Consider the following 12161-nt stretch of genomic DNA (forward strand, 5'->3'; position numbering starts at 1 on the left):
GCATGCATTCGCAAAGTAACGTAAAAAGCGTGTATGCAAGGTGTTTAATAAATGTATTTCTGTTATGCTAGTTATGATGCTGATGCATATAGCCTTGTGAAAAAGAAGTGTGCGTAATTGTGTTGAATGTGCACTTGTAGTGTACTTCAAATCTTAAAAGCACATATTACTGAAATAAAACACCACTTAACTACGTAAAGTACACTCTCAAGTATTATTTAGATGTGTTGACTAACATACTAAAGCAATTTTAACTGTAGCGTGTTATTCAATATTACACTTCAATCTTAATTGTACTAAATTGCAGCTTCATTACAAATGTGCAGGTACACATTTTAATACACGAGTTTCAGGAATAGGAATGACTTGGTAACACTTTACAATAAGGTTCATTAACTAACATGAACTAACCATGAGCAATACATTTGTTAGTGAAATACAAATACAGCTGTTCATTGTTTGTTCATGTTAGTTCACAGTGCATTAACTAATGTTAACAAGATTTTAATAAAGTATTAGTAAATGTTGAAATTAACATTAACACAGATTAATAAATGCTGTATATGTGCGGTTCATTAGTTAACTAATGTTAACCAACTAACCTTATTGTAAAGTGTTACCAATGACTTTATATAGTTATATACTTATATAAGTCCTGCTTAAGTCGGTCAAAAACACTCTAAATTCAACTAACTGCATGTAATATAGATTAAAACTATAATACATTTTCATCTAATTGTAAATAATTTGCAATTTAGTGTCCAAAAAAGTATATTCTTTTAAAGTAATATATTATTTTTTATAATTAGTAGACTGTCTTTTTTAAAAGTATGCTAACGTATTCTTCTTCTTCACAAGGGTTTGCACATCTCATTCATTTATTATTCAAAGTTGTTTTCAAATTGTAGAATAACCCCTGGCAGAATAACAAGTAATTATTATATAGAAGCATAACAAGTCTGTGACACACAAATCCATAAATAATTTATATAATAGACTATATGCATAAAACAATAAAACATTCATGTGCACTACTGTAAAACTGAACAGTTTCAATTAATTAAACGAAATGAGTTCATTGCACTCGAATATTACTGAAAGTTCATTGTACTTAATAGAGGAAAGTTACGTGAACTCAAATTTTGATTGTATTTGTCACACACGCTTAGTTTTGTTAATCTTTAGTTTCTGTTTTCATGGACTTTCATTTTGTTTTCATTCGTCACATGTGTTCCTTTGTTTGATTTTCCCAGTAACCATGGACATTCATTCCTCACAGCTGTCGTTATGTAGCTCGTCACCACCATGTATTTAGTTCCTCTCTGTTTCTGTCGGTCAATGTTTGCGTGTTGTGTGTGTTTACCCCATGTTTCACACACACACACACACACACACACACACACACACACACACACACACACACACACACACACACACACACACACACACACACACACACACACACACACTGTTAAACCTTCTGTCTGTTCCTGTGTTTATTGTAAATTAAAATCACTTCATATTGCCTTCATCTTCATCTTGTGGCAGTATTAAGCTGAACTTACTGAGTTGCAGATCTTTAATCTTCTGTTGCGTTGTCATTGTGCTGAAGAGCAGAGCCTGCGGTTATAGGTCGAGGATGGGCTGCAAAACTTCTGCATGTTGATTAACTATGTTCATGCAATTCTCGTTGATATTGCATTAGCACATGCTAGTGTGCACATGCTGACTAGCACTAAAGGTCTGAGTTAATTAGATACATTTGCAAACAAACTTTGAGATAGTTTAGTTTATTCAATATTTCAATTAGTAATGTGTAATTAACATGTTTGTGTAGTGCAAAATAAAAATGTAATTTAATTTTTGAGAGTTAACTTTTAAAAACTTTAGTTACTTTTATTTCCATTAAGAGGTGCATAAATGTTTGGTCAAGATCTGGTATTGTCAATGCAAAGTCCAGAACTCTGTAAAGTCTCCTCCAGCACATCCCAAAGACTTTCAGTGAATTTAAGATCTGGACTGGAGCGATATTCCTGTGTGAAATTTATATTTCATCCTCCATTCTTTCACAGTTTGAGCCTGATGAATCTGGAATGATGTGTCTTCCTACATGGTTGTTTAAGAAATGAAAAGCTACACACTCAATCAATTAGGGTTAGAAGAACTGTTACCAAACATATAATTCCCATATTTATGATATTTAGATATTTAAATAAAAATAAAAATATTTTTTTACCTTGAAATAAATTTACTGATGTTTTACTAATACTCACATGTTTTCAGTGTGTAAAAGAAAATGCTATTACTTTTTACTAGATGGTTACAACACATGCCAATTTCAAAGGGGAGTCAAGTCCCCTTTATTTATACAGCGCTTTTTACAGTACAGATTGTTTCAAAGCAGCTTTACAGTGATACCAGGAAAATAATACAACAAAGTTAGTTTCTGCAGTACAGCAGATCTAGAAGAAAATAGCATCATAGTCCATTTTAAGTAAGTTCAGTGATGGTTCATTTCTGTTGTTAAAAAAAAAAAAAAATGTCATCGTCCAGCTCAGTTCAGTTTTCATATAATGGTGTCAATGCAGGAAGATCAATATTATTGTTGAATATTAAAGTCCCACTGAAGTGCCTTGGAACGCGCAGCTTTGCGTTGATGTGATTTCCACTGAAACAGAAGCTGAGGTGGGACATATTGAATGGCTCCTCCCCCTTTTCAAACAGCCAATAGCGTTTAGTTTCCCTCACAGACTGCGAGTCTTCTTGACAACACCATGGAAGCGAATACGAGCGCTGATGATACGCTGGATTCAATAGAGCTGTGAATAATTTCTAGTTATTTCATTCTTAACCAACATACAATTGGAAAACTGAATAAAACCAACCCATATCGGTCCATATCGTGTCAATGGCCGCTTTGGTCAGGTGGTGTTTATAGCAGAGGGGGCGGAGCTTTAGATTCTAGAGAGCATTTGATTGGACAGAAGATGTCATAAAAATCCCTGATCCATTTTAGCCGAAGTGAGAGACTGTACGTTTTGAATGATTATAATATGTGTGTCCCTTTAAATGCAAATGAGCTGCTGTCTGTTCAGAAGAGGGCGGAGCCTTTACACAATAACAAAACAACTTTTAGATGTACCTGGATGTTTCTGAATGGTTAGTGGATATATTTATATAGTTGTTGTGGAGTTACATTGATTCATCTCATTGACTTGCATGTGCTGTCATGTTTAACTTTTACACAAGTTGACACAGTTCCCTGAGGTCTAAATAAGACACCTGTGACATTTTTCTTTGGTCAAATAGTGTTCAGTGCTCGTCTGTGCTCAACGACAGAGCAGTTTGTATGCTTTGCTCCAGCTTACTTGGTTGTCACTTTTCACGTTTTCTGGGTTGGTAGATACACTGGGGACCCAATTATAGCAATTAAACAGAGTCAGATTTTCATGATATCTCACCTTTAAGGCTTACATATTCATACTAAAAGCTAAAAAACTTACATTTTGATTTCAGGGGGCCTTTAAGTGTCCACAACTAAGCAAGCCAAAAGGCGACAGTGGCAAGGAACCCGAACTCCATCAGTGACAGAATGGAGAAAAACCATGGGAGAACCCAGGCTCAGTCTCCTCTGGCAAAGTGAGTCATTACATTTACACTTGTCCATCCATTAGAAAAGAAATAGGATCTTCTCATCAAGTAGGTCTACCACAATTCAAGGTTAAAATCGTGTACAGAAAGTCACATTTATGGGATTGTTCTTTGTCTAAGCAAACACCACTAATAATTGTGTGATTTTCCCCTGCAAACTCCACCCTAAACATATCATTGGCCAAGTCAATAACAAGAAGGCCTACAAACTCTCTTGACAGGCGACTGAGTAATTGAGTTGACCAATGAAAAAAAAAAAAAAATGCGTAGCAAGGTTTGCAATTAAATTTCATAATTGTGCTTTTCTTTTAAATCAGGTCTGTAAATGGTAGGTATATTGTGAAGTATTTGTTTAAAGGGAGCTCGGGTGTTAGAGGAAGTCTGCCGGGATTTAACCGACGTGCCTCATTTCCAGAAGGACCTGTCGTAGCTTGAGGGGATACCAAGCTGACAGCGCTCAAAACGCTGTGTGGCTTTCACAACACACTAATGGAGATAAAGAGGGAGGACTGATTACAGGCTTTGGCAGGCGGTGTGTCACACATGCTCTCACGTACTGGAGAGCGCTCCCCTCAGACAGTGTTGACGGGTTCAGCGGGGTCGTCCTGCTGGCACTGAACAGTCCTTTCCCTCCTCCTGTTTACCCTCAACCTCTTCAGAGCGCTAGAATGTGGAGTCTTACCAGCATTTTTCATTATTTCTACTATTATACAGGTGAAAGGGAATGTTTTTGTTTTGTTTTGTTTGTAAGTAGATTTGTACATGTTTTATTTTTCTTCCGTGCAATGGTTGGCTAGATGTTCAAACCTAATGTTTAAACATCTCACAGTGCTTGGGGTATTTTCTAGTGTCTAGCCGCTTAGTGTGCCGGTATATTGGATGTAAACTTGTTATTGCAGTGCATTATGGGATTGAATGAGTGCACTTGATAATGTCTAACTACAAATGGCTGGCGCTGTTCCCTCAAATAGTGAACTATATATGGGTATATAGGGGGCGATTTCAGACACAGCCTTAGTCTAAGTTTTAGTAAAGAATAACCACCTAGGTGTGTTGATAGGGTGTATTGGTAGATGTTAGGGTGTGGTTAGGTGGCTGATTTGTTGTTCTAGGTTGTTTCTATAGGTGCTTGCTAGGGTGATCTGGGTGATCACTTTACAGCCACTACAAGTCACTCCCCCTTCAAAGAAACAGCCAATTAGATAATACCACTATGGCCTTTCCATGGGAATCACTGATGTTGTCATTAGTATCGCTCTTCTGCTACTTTTACTTTCTTTGCTTAACTATCGCCACCTAGTGATAAGGCATACTGATCATATTACACGGCTCATTGACGGTGTAACTCCTCATGTTTGTTTTCCCCATTTTTAAAGCATTTTAATCATAAAATGTTACAGTAACTTTTCGTTTTATTTAGTAGTGGTTGTAGCTTGTAGTCCTGCAGGACACTGGCATACTCTTCTCATTTTGGTTGCCCGATTCTTACTATGTTGATTTTCTGACTAAGGATTTAGATACTTTAGATAGCTATGTGGTGTTCTGGGTGATAACTGTGTTTAGTGTTGGGAGAAGCATCAATTCGACTTAAAATATAATAGTTGCAACGTGCTTTGTTCTTTTTTTCTTCTTCTTTTTTTAAGGGAGAAGATGGTTGCAGATCTCAAACCAGAATTTATTTTTAAAACTATTTGAACCCGACCAGCTTTGAGTAGCTGCATTTTTCTGTACATGATCAGTATGTGGGCATCTGATGCCTTGAAGTGTCCAGGTGTTGCTGTGAATGTTATCACAAGACCTGGAACTGAACTCCACTCATGTCAGAAACAAGCTGCTTGAAGTCTTTTGTTTTTCTTCTCGTGCTGATAAACCTGTCCAAGTTCAGTGCTTTAAGTCAAATATGGTGAAGACAGGCTTTGCATGTGTGAGATAAGATAATGCCTTAGATAAGTGAAAATACGGTTGTTGAATGGATTGGCAATGATAAAATATGAATACGTATTGCTCTCAGCTTTACATCAAGCTGATTTTGCAGAGACCTCACTCATTTGTTTTTTTACCAGATTTATTAATTTATTCAAAAATTTATTCAAAATGTGATTCACCATATAGGTCCCTATTTTAACGATCTGAAAGTAGCTACATTACTCATAGGTGTGGTTTGGGAGTAATGTGAAATAAACCAATCAGAGCGTCATCTCACATTCCCTTTAAGAGCAGGTGCGCTTGTTCCATGGCGGATTGCTATTATAACGGCGGATTTGCCAGACGCGCACCAGGAGCGGTTCACAGCCGAGGAGACCGACGTTCTCGTCAGGGCCGTAAAACACAGAGAAGTGACATTGGGGATGGAGAAACACACCCAAATCAGCTTCGGTTAAACAGGCGTATAATAATTTGGGTAAATGTGTAAGCTAGATTTATCTTCATGGACACCACAATGATTTCCCTCATGTGGAATATTTTTCCTTGTAATATTGTATGGTTTGCAAAAATGTCAACTGCTGCTTCTGTGTAGATGAGAGAAGCAAAGTGTATGTACGTTGTGCACACGCTACATTATGGCAAAGCATGCACCCTTAAAATAGCATATGAACACGCCTGACTTTAGACTAGGTTTCTCCTGGTCAGTGGTGGAATTGTTTTCTGAAACTGCAAAATAGCACCAGGGAACGTTTGCGCCGGAATACGCCTCCTCTTTTCACTGAACCGTCCCCGGGAGCGCAAGTTCATTCCCTAATTTACCGACGTGCGTCTGTGGAGGGAAAAGTCCGCTGTGCGTCGGGTGCAAAATAGGAATGATATATGTGTCGGTGTACAAATTCAGTTGCAAAGAACGCAAAGAACGGACATGAAAGAACAAACTCGGAAGGATGCGAGGACACAGAACGCATCTTTGTGAGAATTGAGATGTGCTGCGATGTTGCTGCTTGACTTACTATCTCAGCAAATAGCGATTATGACCATACCACAATAAATACAACATAACATCAACAACACCTTTAATATGGCCTTACAATGCCCTAGTAACATTCCAGAACAACCTAAAAATACCCTAGTAACACCCTGACAACCACCTAGCGACACCTTATCAACCTCCCTGACCATCCTAGCAACCACAAGTGTGGGCCATTCCATCTGTTGTTGGACTCCTTATTCTGACAATAATCTCACTGGATTGTTATTTGCAAAAGTTATCCTTATTTTTTTAATTATATTTAAGTATTATATTTAACGCTCTGTTGTTTTAATCATGCTTTATAAATAAACAGAACAGAATCAGAACAGAAATGTTTATAAATCTAAAATTGCTATTTACTCCTTGCATGCTAAAGCAAACAACTTTTGCACAGTGGTTTTATATGCACTGCTATTTTATATAATTCATGTATTTTTAAATGTTTGTACTTGTAGCATTAGTCATAGCGCAGGACATAAACCACAGGGGGAATTTGCTTCTAATAAATGTGTCAGATCTTTCATCTGTCTTGTCCTTGTTCACTAAAATGTCTTGAAAGTGCCATGACATCATGCGGCTGCTGCTCCCGTCTTGAGTTAGCATGAAGTGCCTTGTCAAATATCTTCTTGGGGCTGTTAGTACCTGCATGTGTCTTAATCCACTCAATTTCGCTTGTTTTTTCTGCTTAAATGGCAGGGAAGAATGCCTGAGGACTGCCAGCAAACACCTGCAGTCTGTGCTCCTCAGGCAGATCTCTTGGCCTCCAACGACGCTGGCGCAACACGAGAAAGATATTAGCGACTATGAGAAATGTAACAGAGCGGCCCTCACACTTTCGGTTGGCTGGCGGCCAGGAAGGATAACAAGCCAGGGCAGTGAGAAACCCACAGAGCTGCGTGGGCCTAAGTCTTCCAGACGTTGTTGGCATGATTAAAGGCAGCTTCTCAATGGCTCATCTCACCGCAAACTCAGTTAGGAGCTGTATTTTTTTTCAAAAAGCTGCAATAATTACATGTAAGCAAGGGTTAAACTTTGACTTTTACACCTGTAAAGTGAACAGCTGCAGATTTCTTGAGCGACAGCGATTCATAGCCGTCACTCGAGGGTTAATCCGGGGGTTTGTGCCGCTCAAGTGCACCGAGTTGATTCCTGCTTGAGACCACCAAGTCTGAAGGCCCATTTGTTTGGAAAAATTGTTTCATTTCATGTACTTCAAATCTTAAATGTATATTTTAAAAATTGTACTTGAAGATAATAATATTAATGAAACAAAAGGCCACTTAAGAGTACTTAAAGAAAGTACATATTACTTAACACACTTAAGGACACTTAAGTGTAATCATTTAAAATGAATAGGTGTACTTTAAGTACATTTAGTCCAGTCATTTTTAGTCCAGTCATTTTAAGCCAAAATGGGGGTCAACCTTGAACAAATTGCAACAGAAGCAAACTCAACTGATTTTGTATCCTCAATATGTCCTGAGTAAGGAAAAAAAAGTCCTGAAGAATCCCATTAGGGGAAAGTTTAGAAAAAGACCCAAATATAGCTTATTCATACGCCTATTCATTCTTTTTCTTAGGTGAATAGGGTAAACATTTTAACCTTTAGATATCACCATGAAAATGACTGAGTTGATTACTTACATCAAGACAAACAAAATATGTATTACAAGTTTTTTGAAATGGTTTGTTAACATGGACAAACGGTGCATAATCTAAGTACGTATGTGCTAATTTGCATAAATACCACAACAGATCTAAACATTGGGTAAAGCCAGGTGAAAATGTCTTGTTGAATCTTGTTGACACATAACAGTAAAAGACTTGATGTTAAGGTCTGAATGGAACCCATTTAGGCTACCCATGAGCATTAATACATAGAGGCAGGAAGAAGTACTTTAGAAACCAGCCTTTATTCATTATTATTGCAGAGATGGGGTTTGGGTCTGGGTCTGTGGGACTGTTTCTGGGGGTTCACTTTTTATTTTACCTACCTTTTGTCTTCTGCATTCTGCTTACCATTGTCTCCTGTTCTTCCCTCAGACTCGTCCCCCAGAAACAGTCCCACGGACCCAGCCCCAAACCCCATCTCTTAAAAATTAATAAAGGCTGGTTTCTAAAGTACTTCTTCCTGCCTCTATGTATTAATGCTCATGGGTAGCCTAAATGGGCCGGACATTCAGGATGTTGACATTAAAGAAGACCCTTGTGCGAATTCACCCAGGAGACTGGTTCTTATCGGTAGACCGTTCTTGAGATTCTCGTTCCAGGGGGGTGGCTTACCAATCTACAGTCCAACCGTTCGGACTGCATCTGGGTCAACGCTTTTATCAAGTGCATGGATGCGGCTTTCTGACAGACGGGAATCGGTGTCATGAACTACCTCGACGACTGGCTAGTGTTAGCCTGGTTGGAGCACGAGCTCTGTGTTCACAGGTTGTTGCTCACCTGGAGCGTCTTGGGCTCTGGATCAACTCAGCCTAGAGCTGCCTGTCTCCCAGCAGGCAAGTCACTTTTCTGGGGACACTTTCCTTATCGACCGGATGAGGGCTTGACTCACGCCAGAACGCCCACTGAGTATTCAGCGGCCAGCGGCAAATTTCAAAGTAGGGGCTTCCTTCCCCTCAGAGTTTTCCAGAGGTTTCTAGGCCTGATGGCAGCCGTCTCCACTGTGGTACCATTGGGCCTGCTTCACATACGGCCCCTTCAGTACTGACTAAAAGCCAGAGCTCCGCCCTATGTTTCGCTTCAAGGTGGACCATCGCTGTGTCACAGCCTATATCAGGCTGGCGTCCAATTGGGACTGACCTCCAGGAGGGAGATTTTCCTGGTTCTCAAAACCTTCCTGCCAGCCGTTGAGGGGCATCACGTCTTCACACTCCCACCCACCCATCCGTCCGTCAATCCATCCGTCCATCCATCCATCCATCCATCCATCCATCCATCCATCCATCCATCCATCCATCCATCCATCCATCCACACACCTACCCATCCATCCATCCATCCATCCATCCATCCATCCATCCATCCACACACCTACCCATCCACCCATCCATCCATCCATCCATCCATCCATCCATCCATACATCCATCCATACATCCATCCATCCATCGTGTATAATATGATTAAAATATTATTATTAATATTTGAATACCTCAAACAATAAAATACTTTATGAATAAGCTGAGCTACAAAATAAAAATGTTTTCATTCATTCATTCATTCATTCATTCATTCATTCATTCATTCACACTAAAGTGTTTTTTGTTTAATATGTTTAAAATATAATTTTACTTAGTCTATGCATTGTAAAGGTTATTATGCATTATATATTTTCATAAATAACTAACCAAAGTTAAAATGCATTATAATATCTGCAGATTCATTGTTACATCTAAAATTGATTGTTTGTCATGTGCTTTACTTTCTAAGGTGTGTTCAGTGAATAGATAAGTGTATTATATATAACTGTAGTTACAATTATCCATAAGATCATACAATAGGCTGCATTAAAAGGCATAATCAATGCATTAAAATACTTTTATAAAGCATTATATATAAACTTGAAGTACAATGTTAACACAATTTTAAAGTACTTTTGATCAAGCTAAGCTAAATAAAATGTAATAATATTTCTTTCTTTCTTAAATTATAAGGTACTTAAAACATAATTTAAGGTGTTCAAAACAGTATTTTGATCCTATTAAAACGACACTATGTAATTTGCTCCCTCAACACTTCTATCACACAGAACACAACACTGAAAGGAGGATGAAGCGACTGATTGCTGTGCCGGTGATCTGACGGACAGCTCTTCTTCCAGCCAGATGATGGCGCTGTGTCTCCACCAGTGCTCTGGTGTGGATGTGAACTTCTCCTGCAGGGGCTGCCATGGCCTGTCATTGTTTCATTTTGCACTCGGTAACCCAACAAGTTTGAATAGAGCTGAAGCATGGTGGCAAACAGGAGTAAACAAGCCACAATGTGATTTACACCTTTAATAAAATGGTTACACTTTACAATAAGCTTTCATTTGTTAACATTACTAGTTAACATGAACTAACAATGAACAACATTTCTACGGCATTTATTAATCTCAGCTAATGTTAATTTCAACATTTACTAATAAAAGTTGTATCTGTTAACATTAGTTAATTCACTGTGAACTAACATGAACATGAACCTTTTATTTACTATAACATTAACAAAGATTAATAAATGCTGAAAAATATATGGCTCATTGTCAGTTAATGTTAGTTAATTCATTAAATAATAATAACAAATGAGACTTTATATGTATACTTAAATGATTTTACAAAAACTAAAGAATCTCCAGTGTCTTTTTAACAGGATCAAAATACTGTTTTGAACACATTAAATTATGTTTTACGTACTGATAATTTTTATTTTATAGCTTAGCTTATTTAAAAGTACTTTAAAATTTTGTTAACATTGTACTTCAAGCTTATATATAATGCATTATAAAAGTATTTCAATGCATTAATTATGCCTTGTAATGCAGCTTATAATGTATTTTATGATCTTATGAATAATTGTAAATGCGTAATACATTATAATACTAATCTACTCACTGAACACACCTTTAGAAAGTATAACAAAGCACATGACACGCAGTCATTTCCAGATGTAACAATGAATCTGCAGATATTATAATGCATTTTAACTTTGGTTAGTTATTTATGAAAACATATAATGCATTATAACGTACATTATGAATACCTTTACAATGCATAGACTATATGAGGTTATTTGGCCTTTGAGCAAAAATTTTGTGTTTTGAAGATATAACCATTTATTTTGTTTAATTATTATAATAATAATTCATTTATTTACTTTTTTAGTCTAGATCTACAGAGACAGTGCACTTAATATTTAGCACACACATATTAATACACATATTTCTGTAAATGTGCCAATTTGGCCATTACAGCTCATTTTTAACTGTAGTCAGGTTTTAAAGGATAAGACTAATCATAAATGGCCTTCATCGTTCTATCATCATCTCTCAGACTTCAGACTGACAGATAAAAAAACTAAAATAAAAAAAAAACGTAAATTTAAAACACGTACATGCTTTTCCTCACACCTTGTGAAGTTGTTTGATGCATCCATCATGGCTTTATTCAGGAAGACAGTGGTACGAGTCGCGGATAATGACCGGCAAAACATAGCATCTCTCTGGCTCAGACTGGCAGACATGACATAAATGGATAAGTAGCCATTATCACATGAAAGATTGTTTGTTCAGCTAAATCTGTGATCCCTGTGTTTTCCAGGGCTTGTTTGCTGTGCTCTAGCTGTCCGCCGCACAATGCTGAGAAAACGTCTATTTATCTGGATGGACCAACATTACTTTTTCGCACGAGCATTCAAATCCCTCTCTTTGCCTGATGAAAGTGCATGTGTCCACATAACCTCTGGCACACACGGCTTCCAATGAGGCGAGTGTGTGCTCATACCGGCAGGGTTGGGCAGAGATCAGAAGTAACATACAGGTGCATCGGGACAATTGACTGCGGATTGATGTT

This window comes from Squalius cephalus, assembly GCF_949319135.1.
Source record: "Squalius cephalus genome assembly, chromosome: 13".
In the NCBI taxonomy this organism is placed as follows: domain Eukaryota; kingdom Metazoa; phylum Chordata; class Actinopteri; order Cypriniformes; family Leuciscidae; genus Squalius; species Squalius cephalus.